The sequence below is a fragment of the Lepisosteus platostomus genome, unplaced genomic scaffold (assembly GCF_059453375.1).
Source record: "Lepisosteus platostomus isolate fLepPlt1 unplaced genomic scaffold, fLepPlt1.hap1 Scaffold_60_H1, whole genome shotgun sequence".
NCBI classification, from domain to species: Eukaryota; Metazoa; Chordata; class Actinopteri; order Semionotiformes; family Lepisosteidae; genus Lepisosteus; species Lepisosteus platostomus.
The window spans coordinates 38827-51376 of record NW_028291676.1 but is presented as its reverse complement, the minus strand read 5'-3'; the positions used below and the strand labels follow the sequence as shown (position 1 = coordinate 51376).

The following is a 12550-nucleotide window of genomic DNA, read 5'->3' as shown; positions in this document are numbered from 1 at the left end:
AGCTTTGCGCAGTGGCAGTATCGTAGCCTGTGAGGTTTAGCCGAGGCGCGATTATTGCTAGTTGAAAACTTTTCCCAATACCCCGCTTCCGCCGGTTTGCAATACAATCGGCGAAAGCAATTTTTGACAGTGTCGTCAGAGACTGAGCAAGGTGCTTAAAGACAGATTTGGTCATGGTGACATCATGGTAGAAAGAAACGAGCTTGTTACGTGTCAACAGAAACGCTCTTTAGCTCTTTCAGCGTTATGCAGAGAACAGCGTCTGTAGAGATCACTTTTGAGTCAGCGCGAAACGCCATGTGCTGTCAGTTTGATTTCATATTGCTCGTAGCGGCGCCCGGCCTTTGTCTGTCAAATGTTAGGTTGCGCTTCTTCATGCTGCATCGTCCGCATGAGTGGAGCTTTTTAAACGTCTGTACTTACTGCGTCCCATAAGAAATCGTTTGTCCCCGTTCAAAAGAGATTGTGCGATGTCCTGCAGCGTTCGCAAAGCAAACCTTTGACAGTTTGAAAAGAGGAATTTATTCTGCTTCCTGTGCGTGCAGTAATTACAAAGTTGAACGTCTTTACACGATCTGTTGCAGTTTTCAGTGGGCGGGCTTTGTCAAATTGCTTGGAAAAACGCACTGTTTCGGCTCGGGAAACATCATGAGCAGTGTCAGCACAGAGAGGACCACTGTCGTGAGGCGGGTTAGCTCAGTTGGTTAGAGTGTGGTGCTAATAACGCCAAGGTCGTGGGTTCGAGCCCCGTACGGGCCAGGTCCTTTTCTCCTCTCTTACCAAAGCTGTTAGGTTCCTTTCCGTGGTGAGAGGGGTTGTCATGCAACGCTGCCACATAGTGCCGACAGACAAGAGTGTTGCGGGAGAAGAGAAAAGTGTTTGATGATTTAAGAGTGTCTTAGGTGGAGCCAAAATCAAGTGTCACAAATGCAAGTGGTTGGATTTCCAATGTTTAATATGGTAAAAATAAGCAGAAGTTATCTGCCGGTCCGGCACAGTCTGCCATGCTTTTGTCATATACTGTAAAGTGGTGTCGAACTGGGTGTCGAACTGGAGCCTCACCATTTGCATATGTGAGGCTCCAGTTATACATCGAGTGTCACGTTAAATGACAAAAATCAAGAGAGTTAAAGCAGCTGGAGAGGTTTTCTTACAACTTTTGAGCTGACACAGTTTTGGAAAATGTTTCCTTCACGCTGCACTGTACAACATAGGCAGCCAAGAGTCTCCAAAACAAAACAGAATTGACAGATAGGAGAAAATTCCCACTCGTCCTGAAGTTCCCAAAATCAAGCACTGAGCGTAAACAAAGTGTCTAAGTAGCGTGGGAATGCTAACCCTAACCCTAGCTGGAGTTTGAGCAATCCAGCACTGAGCGTAAAAAGATGAGTCAAAGTAATGTCTAATCTGATTAGTTTCCTTAGAGCTGGTTCAGAGTTTGCTCAAGAATTTACCTTTCACAGATGCGCAAAGAAGAATGTTGGGGGTGCACGCTTCAAGGTGCCTTACAGCTGTAGGGAGTGATTCGAGACGATTCGTGGCGTGTGCTCGTTCCCATATACCGTACACCGGTGGTCCAGTGCTAGGATGACGTACAATACCGCTTGGGCACGTAACGGCGTTATTTGCAAGTGCGGGACGTGAGGGTTTTTGTTTGTTCGTTGTTTTGCTCTGCTTTGCTTTGTTTTGCTTTCCATCGCGTTGGTAAGAGCGTAAATAAAAAGGCGATTCCTGCGTCTACCACTAATGTAAGAGCTATTTCAAGTGCGGCGTGGTGCGGCTTTTCAAATGCTCAACAGGATGACTTCGCATGCACGCGTGCTTTCATGAAGTCGTGTGTGCAACCATGTCTGCTTATGTGCAAACGGGCGTGGTTTCATGTATGCAAAAAACTTTCCTGGGCTCTTCTGAAGCACATAAAATTATTTGGAGATATAAATTTGTCTTGTTTTCCTCTTAGGCTCTAGAATTGATAACTTTTTTTTCATTTTTGGCATTTTTCATCATTTTTCAGAAAGTGGTTGCAAGCCCGATATCATGCGAAGAAACTTCAGGATTCGGGGATCAGTCAATGGATTTTAAAACACATCCTAAATACAGTGTTCCTGCACCTTTGACCTCATCCGGAATGTATCGTTTTTTGAAAGGGATTGCTGTCAGAATGCACAACTGAATCCCAAACAGAATCTCTAGTCAAATATGATCATTTGTGAAACAGGCAAATGAGTCTCTCAGGTGCCCATTGCTCATTTTCAGACACATTTATGCAATACTTTCACCATGCGTTGAACAATAGGGATTAAAGATACCAGAGGTAAGGTTTAAAAGTGATTCTGAGGTGCAATAGATCAGCGATACAGCTAGGCATCTGAAATGCGGGGTTTGAGACTGCTTACTGCCCAGGGCATGTACCAATAAATTACAGGAGCACATCTATATATCACTGCGTTGAAGCAGGAGACACAATCACTGCAAACATCCTAAATACAGTGTTTCAGCACCTTTGACCTCATCCAGAACGTATCATTTCTTGAAAGGGATTGCTGTCCGAATGCACATCTGAATCCCAAACAGAATCTCTAGTAAAATACGATAATTTGTGAAACAGGCAAATGACTGTCATTCCTCATTGTCAGACACGTATGCAATGCTTTCACCGTGCATTGAGCAATAGGGATTAAAGACACCACAGGTAAGGTTAATTCTAAAATATTGGACTCATATTCTTATGATGGCAGACATGATGCTGCTTTTAAAACCAGGGTTAATGGACATTATATGACTGTCAATTCTGTTTTGTTTTGGAGACTCTTGGCTGCCTATGTGGTACAGTGCAGCGTGAAGGAAACATTTTCCAAAACTGTGTCAGCTCAAAAGTTGTAAGAAAACCTCTCCAGCTGCTTTAACTCTCTTCATTTTTGTCATTTAATGTGACACTACCAGTTCGACACCACTTTACAGTATATGACAAAAGCATGGCAGACTGTGCCGGACTGGTAGATAACTTCCGCTTATTTTTACCATATTAAACAATGGAAATCCAACCACTTGCATTTGTGACACTTTATTTCTGCTGCACCTAAGACACTCTTAAATCTTCAAACACATTTCTCTTCTCCTGTAACACTCTTGTCTGTCACTATGCTGTGGCATTAGGACCCACACAGACCTCAGGGTGAGCGCCCCCCTGCTGGCACCATTAACACCGCTTCCAGCTGGAAGCTTTGTTTTTCCCTGTAGCTCACCCTCATCCGTGTACTGACCTGGCTCACACCTGCTGAGCTTCAGTAGGTTTTCAGTTGCAAGTTACAAGTGATAGAGCCGCTCGCTGCAACAGCCACTGCATTGGCTGGGAATCGAACCCGAGCCTCCTGCATGGCAGGTGAGAATTCTACCACTGAACCACCAATGCTCAGTACCTGAGCCTTCAAAAAAGACGCTTTTTTGGTGCTCTGTGCAAAAAGCGTCGACATCTGCTTCCAGCTGCAAAATGCCATTTGCGGACGCTGAAGAATTTATTTGCAAGGCAGCGGGTACAAGCGATTGGGCGTTTTAAAACCACCAGGAACAGCAAAGAGGCGCGCTTCTTTGCTTGCGCCGGAACACACCGACTGGAGGCGGACAACGTAGTCGGCAGGATTCGAACCTGCGCGGGGAGACCCCAATGGATTTCTAGTCCATCGCCTTAACCACTCGGCCACGACTACAGCGAGTTTGCCGCCGCTGCGTTCTTGCTACAATCTTACCTGGATCTTGAGGCGCCGGCGGAAGCCTATTTCAAAGTCGTTCTCCGTTTCAAAAAAACATTTCCAAAATACAAGCCTTGCAGACAGACACGCCTCAGAGGACTTAAGGGTGGCTTCATGTCGGAATGATAAAGTCTCCCCGTCCGGACATGAAAATGCCACTTTGTTACACACAAAAAAAGAATCAACAACAGAGAAATGCCCACAAGCATTTGAAAAGCCGCACCACGTCGCACTTGAAATAGCTCTTACATTAGTGGTAGACGCAGGAATCGCCTTTTTATTTACGCTCTTACCAACGCGATGGAAAGCAAAACAAAGCAAAGCAGAGCAAAACAAAACGAACAAACGAAAACCCTCACGTCCCGCACTTGCATATATCGCCGTTACGTGCCCAAGCGGTATTGTACGTCATCCTAGCACTGCACGCCGGTGCGTATGGTATATGGGAACGAGCACACGCCACTAATCGTCTCGAATCACTCCCTACAGCTGTAAGGTGCCTTGAAGCGTGCACCCCCAACATTCTTCTTTGCTCATCTGTGAAAGGTAAACTCTTGAGCAAACTCTGAACCAGCTCTAAGGAAACTAATCCGATTAGATGTTACTTTGACTCATCATTTAAGGGATCCTTGTTAATTGGAGAAATCAATGATTTCGAATGAATTCTGTATGCGTTAAAAGACAGCTATACACAGAAAACATGCAGGACACTGCTCATGATGTTTCCCGAGCCGAAACACAGTGCGTTTTTCCAAGCCATCTGACCAAGCCTGCCCACTGAAAACTGCAGGAGATCGTGTAAAGACGTTCAAGTTTGTAACTACTGCACGCACAGGAAGCAGAATAAATTCCTCTATTCAAACTGTCAAAGGTTTGCTTTGCGAACGCTGCAGGACATCGCACAATCTCTTTTGAACAGGGACAAACAATTTCTTATGGGGCGCAGTAAGTACAGACGTTTAAAAAGCTCCACTCATGCCAATGATGCAGCATGAAGAAGCGCAACCTAAAGTTTGCATTCCTAGCACTGTTGCATTCCCCGCATCAGTAGCTAAGAGAATATAATTTACGACTCTTGTTAATGCAGTTTCAGAAACCAGACTGAAATTTCTCAAGTATATTATTTGAATCCATTTGATGTTGGGCAACAACTATTCTTTCAAGACTTTTAGATTGAAATGGGACCTTTGAGACAGGCCTGTAGTTGTTAAGAACTTGTGGATCCAAATTTGACTTCTTAAGGAGCGGTCTAAGAACCACTACCTTAAATTGATCATGTACGACGCCTGACGCAAGCGATGCATTCATCATACTAATTATAGGTCCTGCCAGTCCTTCGAGGGAATCTTTGACTAGCTGAGTGGGGATGGGATCTAGCAAACAGGTGGTTGACTTTGTCTTACGTCTGTGTCCATGAGTCCACCATAAGAAGAAATCTGAACAGGAGTGGTGATCATGCGAGGTCACCACGGAGGAAACCACTGCTCTCCCCCCAAAAAAAACCACCACTGCCCCTCTCAAGTTTGCTAAAGACCACATGGATGTTCCACAGCAACTCCTGGAACAATGTTCTGTGGACAGACGTGACAAAAGTTGAACTTGTTGGTAAATGTGCACAGCGTTATGTTTGGAGATAACAAAACACTGCATACCAACTCCAAAACCTCATCCCACCTGGGAAGCATGGCGGAGGCTGTACGGCTTGCAATCATCGAGGGACCGATGAATTCCAAGATGTATCAGGAAATTCTACAGCAGAATGTCAGGGTGTCTGCCTGTGATCTAAAACTCGAAAGACGCTGGGTCATGCAGCATGACAAAAACAAAGGAGTACATCAACAACAGAGTGGCTGAAACAGAAGAAATTCCGTATTTTGGGATGGCCAAGTAAGAGTCCTGACCCCAATCCCATTGAAGTGCTGTGGCGTGATCTGAAGCAGGCCATTCAGCGCAAGACATCCCAAAAATATACATGAACTGAAACAGTTTTGCATAGAGGAATAGGCCAAAATACCTCCTAACCGCTGCTCAGGTCTGACAAGCTGCTACAGAAAGTGGGGGTTGAGGTTTTTGTCATAAAGGAGGTTCCACTAGCTCCTTAATATAAGGGTTCACGTACTTTTTCCATCAATGACCCTGATTGTTTAAACCATTTGGTCAATAAAGAAACAGCAATGTCAAATGTTGGGTGTGTGTTCTTTGTTAAATCAGACTCTCTTTATTAATTATTATGACTTAGATAAAGATAAGATCACATGTTAGGAGCCATTCATGCAGAAATCCAAATCATTCCGAAGGGCTGTTTACAAAAGTTTTTCTCCCAACTGTATGTGAGAGAAAAGCAGAGACGCTCACTGAGTAAGGTGGGGTTGCAGCTTTGCAAATCACAAGGACATTTGTATGCTCAAAACGGGACGGGAGCACCCCAGATGGGACTTGAACCCACAATCCCGGGCTTAGGAGGCCAGTGCCTTATCCACTAGGCCACTGGGGCACACTGGGTTGGGTCGATCACGCTGATGAAGAGCCAATTTTTTTTTTCCTTTGCTTTTTCAAGGGGATCCCCAAAATTAGGGAAGTTAGGCAGCAGAAGCTTTACTGTGACCTGAGAAGGACCAGAATCCAATCATGGTGGTACACACACACACGCTCTCACTCATATGAGCTACACGGCTACCAAGATGATCTCAGGTGCGCCGAGCTGGTACGGAACATATTGAACTGATCGACGGCGAATTGTCTCTCAGACAGGCTTTTCACCTCTAAGCTCCCTGACTGACAGTGATCAGCTAGGTAGTAAAACAGTCAGCTGCTTCTAAGCCTTAAACAGCTGCATCTCGGCGCTTCCACGGCGAGATGATTTGAAAGCCGAACATTGGGAACACCTTACTATCACTAGTTTAAGAGACTCTTAAGGTCTTGCAGAGGTGCCTGTCTAATAGCATGCGCTTTGCAAGCTATAGGTGTTTAGGCTGAGGCAGAATGCCTGTTAACAAAATGTTTTTCTAAAGGGGCCTCGCACTCTTTTCCAAGCAATGGTCACCATCCCCACCGAGTGTCACAATGTAGTCATGTCCTAGGACATCACCTGTTAGTCTCCATTTGTCTGCCACCAACACTTTAGGTTACGGGGTCACAACCGCACCCCGGAGACCAGAGGAGCCGTTGGCGTTCTGGCGGCGCAGATTGGGCTGAAGGTGGGGCGCTTGAATCTCGCTGTTGGAGGCCGTCTGAAACAGACCCAAGCCTTTCCCTTGAATTAAATGTAAATAAGAAATGAACCCCAGATGCACATGGAATCAATCACGTGTTTCCTTTGAGCCGTTTCAGAGACTGCTCCAGAGTTTACCTTGCACAGATGCGCAAAGATTAATGATGGGGGTGCACGCTTCCAGGCGTCTTACAACTGTAGGGACTGATTAGAGACAATTCGTAGCGTGTACTCATTTCTCTCTATTCCTCGTGTTGCAGTGGTAGGATGACTTAAATTCCTGCTTCGACACGTAACGGGATTATAATCAAGTGCAGGAGCTGAGGGCTTTAGTTTTGTTTCGTTTTCCATGGCGTTCGTAAGCGCGCAAATCAAAGGCAATTCCTGCGTCTAACACGAATGTAAATGCTTTTGAAAGTGCAGAGTGGTGCAGCTTGTAAAATCCTTGTCCACATTTTTGGTTTGTTGATGTTTTTTCTGTCTGCCAAAGTTGCATTTTGACATCCGGACTGGGGGACTTTATCATTTGAACGTTAAGCAAGCCATAAACCCTCTGAGGCGTGTCTGTCTGCCGGCACGAATCTTGTGAAAGGTATTTTTTTTTTAACGGAGAGCAACTTTAAAAAGGTTTCCGCAGCCACCTCGCAGTCCGTGTTTGATTATAGGAGGAATGCGGCGGCGGCGAGCTCCCATTTGTCGTGCTCGAGTGGTTAAGGCGATGGGCTCGAAATGCGTTCGGGCTTCCCCGCGCAGGTTCGAAACCTGCCGACTCCGGCGTCTGCCGCACGTCGCCTTGTGCCTGCGCGGCAGAGGCGAAGTGCCGCTTCTCCTTTCCTGGTACTATAACAACGCGAAATCGCTTGGACCCGCTGCCGTGGAAATCAATTCTTCAGATAATCACACATTTTGCGTTCGCTCCTCTGGTGCTCTACTTATGCCTTTGAAAACCTAATGAATAAAGCTGAAAGAACCGACACGATATGTAGGTGCTCGTAAAGCACGCAGTAAAGAACTGTTAACAGCAAGGGTTTCAGTGGGTTAACTGAGGAGAAGGCGTGATCGCTAATTGTTGACTTTTTATTTGGTGTTAGAAACACTCTTACTGTGCATGACGTGCAACAAATGTAGCCACAGAAATTGCATCACGCTTTCATGTATGCTATTGCAGACACCAACGTTGCCTAGATAGAAAACCGAAATAGCCATGGGTTTGCTTGCTGGTCTGAAGGATTTCTCTTCGAATCTCTATCATTTGTCAATGGAAGTAAAAGGCGCTGCAATCTCATACGTTCAGAATCAAACCCGCAGCTGTTGTTCGACTTTTTTTTCTTGACTAATTACAACTGAGTGTCGCATGAGCAGTTACATAAACTTGTCTGGTATATTTGAACACAAATGCCGTTCTTCAATTAAAACTAACAGTACATTGTCAGGGACATTCAGTTCTATACAAACAAGAGACAGACAAGAGAATATTTCTACCGTTCATGTGGACTACGTGTTGACTTACTGATCGGAATAATTGAAAGGTTCGGGCTCATAGCCGATGCAGTGCGTGCTAATTAGAACAGCAACGCTGAGCTCTCAGCACCGTACTGAGCCCAGGTGTTTTTCTAAAGCTGTCAGGTGCAGTTCATTTACATGAAGGAAATCTCTTACTGGGTACGATTACAATGCAGTAAGTAGCACAGACTACTTAGGGAGTAGCCCGATGCGTTTAAAAACAACCCGAGCCAGGCAGGAGTCGAACCTGCAATCTCCTGATCCTTAGTCAGACGCGTTATCCATTGCGCCACTGGCCCTGGTGTGACACTGTAGGACTGTAACCCAGTGAGATCAGCACTGCACCTAGTAAAATATTACCCCCGGTCCATTCTTTTCCAAAAGTGAGAAACACCTGTTTTCTACATTTTGTCTGTTTTAAAACCATATCTCTTTAAACCAAACCAAGAGTTTGTCTTTTGCACTGATATTCTGATTCATTTCGATTTCAAAGAAAAAAAAACATTATCTTCCAAAGCATCATAAAATTGTCCATTCTTCCAGACTCTACTTCTCTCTTGTAGTAGTACAGCAGACCTTTCCAGGTGAGCAGATCACAGAGTCCGAAATATGCTTCCTCCATCAAGCAAAGTACCTGAACATGACTCTGTCTTCACAAAAGCGCCCCTGTAATAAAGAAATTAAATCCGAAATCAAGAGGGCAGTTGCCTACTGAAGTTCAAGAAGTCATCAATTTTAACCTAGCAACACATTAAAGGCTGCATCTATACAAGTACGATTCTAGAAATGCTCACCAGATTACGTTTTAAGAAGGAACTGCGCCTCAGGTTCCGCCGAGATCTTAACTTGGATGGCAGGATTCAGAGTCCGGAGTGCGGACTGATGGCGCACGGAGGGTCCACATACTGTGGATCCCTCAGTTTTCTTCCGCGTGTTTAAACCGCCAGCGTGTGACTCCCCTGTCCCCGTGACCTCATTGCTCTGCTCTCGCCTCTGTGCAGCTGAGCCCGACTCATGGTAAAGTGGAAAAAAATATGCCCTCAACGTGGGATTTACTCTGGATCGAGGATAGATGTCACCTTTTTATCGTTGAACAGGATGTATGTGATGTGGCGACTAGGTTCAATTTTGTATCCTTTTAAAAGATTAAGGACTGGGGTGAGCATGATTTACCACCCTTTCAGCTAAGAACCCGACATGAGCACCGTTTAAGCTGCATAGACTCGGTCGTTTAACTCTTCTCCATTAGCAGGGTTAAGGTTAAAGAAAAAAAACATTGCTGACTTCTTTTTTTTTGCCAGCCGCTAGCGCTGATTAGCAATGTTTGTATTTCATGTTTTGCAAGTTGCATCCATTTTAAGAAAAACAAGTCGCGTTAAAGACAGGAAATGAATACTTGCATTTAATTCAGTCTAGCCGTAGGCGGTTGTCTGTAAGGACCAGTTCTGTTCAAGAAGACAGAACAAAGAAAGCACCACTGGGATTCGGACTCAGGATCTCCTGTTTAAGAGGCAAGCGCTTTAACCAACTAAGCCACGGCGCCACGGAATGGTTGTCCTTTTGCAGCCACTTGGACACACCACTCAGACACATCTGCATTCGCTGTGTGCTCCGCCTGCTCGCTGAGCAAGTTGCCACCTTTACATACAATAGCAACATCGACACCAAGAGAAAGGATGACAAATGGCTTTTATCTGGAACTTTTCATGTCCAAGGAGCTCAATGTGCTTTCTGTGTACAACAGGGCCACTGAACTCCACACTGGCCACTGAACCACAGCAGTGGCTTGCTGGCTTGACATCTCCCAAGGAAAATGTTGAAATCGCATGTGGAACAGGAAAAGGACCCTCGAGTACGAGGGAAAAAAAAGAAAAAGATCATCTGGAGCGCGCCAACCCATGTCTGGACAGCCCACTTTTGTCGATGAGGTGGCCGAGTGGTTAAGGTGATGGACTGCTAATCCATTGTGCTCTACACGCATGGGTTCAAATCCCATCCTCGTCGCTCTCTACGTTTGACGTTGGCCCTCCTTTTGTTTGCTCCAGTACTAGAGCCTTCTAGCGGTGGCTGAACATGGTATAGTAGGCTAACGTCGGTATCGAGCAGTGGCAGTAACAGTATTTACGTGCCGCTGCTGCCAAGTGGCTCTGGGTTGAGACCGCGTTTTCACTTACTTGCAGCACAAACGGAGAAAGCAATTTTTGACAGTCTCTCGAGAGACTGCGCTAGGTGTTTAGGGATAGACTTTGTCAGTTCCCAATGGGATGATGGCCTCTCAAATAGTTTGTGATTCCTCTAGACGTTTATACAGTAGAAGCCTGCTTCGTGGCTTAAATCCAAGCTAAGGAAACCAGTTTGAGGTCTGATGCAGAACTGCGAATTCAATGAAGGGGAACACTACAGTACATTGCACTGTATGTGTGAGGAAAGCTGCCCCCTTCTGTTCCTTGTTGACCGAACAGAGGACTGTAAAGGACACCGCCAAGAAACTTTAGGATGCTGGTTGGAATCCAGCTCCAAAGAAGCCCCTTTGGGTGTCATGTCATCAAAAAGTAAGAACAGAGAATCTCCCTTTGATCAAAAGCGCAACAGAACTGTTTTCCGTGGAGCAGGTTTCAGACCCGTAGACCTGTTTTATTTGTAGGGCAGGGCGCATTCCCAAACGCGAATCTCCTGTTTTAGAAATGCTTTGGGCGGCGTGAAGTGAAAATAAGAAGTGGGCTCCAGATGCACATGGAAGCAATCAAGTGTTTCATCCGAGCTGTTTCAAAGACTGCTCAACAGCTTTCCTTTTACAGAGGCCCAACGATTAATGATGGGGGTGCACCCTTCAATGTGCCTTACGACTCTAGGGAGTGATTGAGACGATTCGTAGCGTGTGTTCATTTCCCTCTATTCCCCATGTTGCAGTGGTAAGATGACGTAAATTCCTGCTTCGACAGGTAACGGCATTATAATCAAGTGCAGGAGCTGAGGGCTTTTGTTTTGTTTCATTTTCTATGGCGTTCGTAAGCGCGCAAAACAAAGACAATTCCTGCATCTAACACGAATGTAAATGCTTTTGAAAGTGCAGTGTGGTGCAGCTTGTTAAATCCTTGTCCACATTTGTGGTTTGTTGATGTTTTTTCTGTCTGCCAAAGTTGCATTTTGACATCCGGACGGGGAGACTTTATCATTTGAATGTGAAGCCAGCCTTAAACCCTCTGAGGCGTGTCTGTCTGCCGGCATGTATCTTGTGAAAGGTATTTTTTTTTTAACGGAGAGCGACTTTAAAAAAGTTTCCGCAGCCACCTCGCACTCCGTGTTAGATTATAGGAGGAATGCGGCGGAGGAGAGCTCGCTGTAGTCGTGGCCGAGTAGTTAAGGCGATGGACTTGAAATCCATTGGGGACTCCCCGCTCAGGTTCGAATCCTGCCGACTACGGCGTCTGTCGCACGTCACCTTGTGCCTGTGCGGCAAAGGCGAAGTGCCGCTTCTCCTTTCCTGGTACTATAAAAATGATACATCGCTTGGTCCTGCTTCCATGGAAAGCAGTTCCTCAGGTAATTCTACTCTCTTACCAAAGCTGTTAGGTTCCTTTCCGTGGTGAGATGGGTTGTCATGCAACGCTGCCACATAGTGCCGACAGACAAGTGTGTTGCGGGAGAAGAGAAAAGTGTTTGAAGATTTAAGAGTGTCTTAGGTGGAGCCAAAATCAAGTGTCACAAATGCAAGTGGGAGGATTTCCAATGTTTAATATGGTCAAAATAAGCGGAAGTTACCAGCTGGTCCGGCACAGTCTGCCATGCTTTTGTCATATACTGTAAAGTGGTGTCGAACTGGGTGTCGAACTGGAGCCTCACCATTTGCATATGTGAGGCTCCAGTTATACATCGAGTGTCATATTAAATGACAAAAATGAAGAGAGTTAAAGCAGCTGGAGAGGTTTTCTTACAACTTTTGAGCTGACACAGTTTTGGAAAATGTTTCCTTCACGCTGCACTGAACAACATAGGCAGCCAAGAGTCTCCAAAACAAAACAGAATGGACAGATAGGAGAAAATTCCCACTCGTCCTGAAGTTCCCAAAATCCAGCACTGAGCGTAA

The 12550-nt window shown here is 45.5% G+C and overlaps 6 non-coding genes across 6 annotated transcripts; 3 read left to right on the top strand and 3 right to left on the bottom strand.

The window, feature by feature from the left end:
- Positions 1-142, top strand: LOC148632563 (U4 spliceosomal RNA). Its single transcript, XR_015934251.1, has one exon. It is a non-coding gene; the product is annotated as a U4 spliceosomal RNA (small nuclear RNA).
- A 3483-nt stretch (positions 143-3625) lies between these two features.
- On the bottom strand, positions 3626-3707 carry trnas-aga (transfer RNA serine (anticodon AGA)). The gene has a single exon. It is a non-coding gene; the product is annotated as a tRNA-Ser (tRNA).
- Positions 3708-6170: 2463 nt separating this feature from the next.
- trnar-ccu (transfer RNA arginine (anticodon CCU)) lies at positions 6171-6243 on the bottom strand. Its single transcript has one exon. It is a non-coding gene; the product is annotated as a tRNA-Arg (tRNA).
- A 2446-nt stretch (positions 6244-8689) lies between these two features.
- On the bottom strand, positions 8690-8762 carry trnal-aag (transfer RNA leucine (anticodon AAG)). The gene has a single exon. It is a non-coding gene; the product is annotated as a tRNA-Leu (tRNA).
- A 1623-nt stretch (positions 8763-10385) lies between these two features.
- trnas-gcu (transfer RNA serine (anticodon GCU)) lies at positions 10386-10467 on the top strand. The gene has a single exon. It is a non-coding gene; the product is annotated as a tRNA-Ser (tRNA).
- Positions 10468-11805: 1338 nt separating this feature from the next.
- On the top strand, positions 11806-11887 carry trnas-uga (transfer RNA serine (anticodon UGA)). The gene has a single exon. It is a non-coding gene; the product is annotated as a tRNA-Ser (tRNA).
- Positions 11888-12550: the final 663 nt, after the last annotated feature.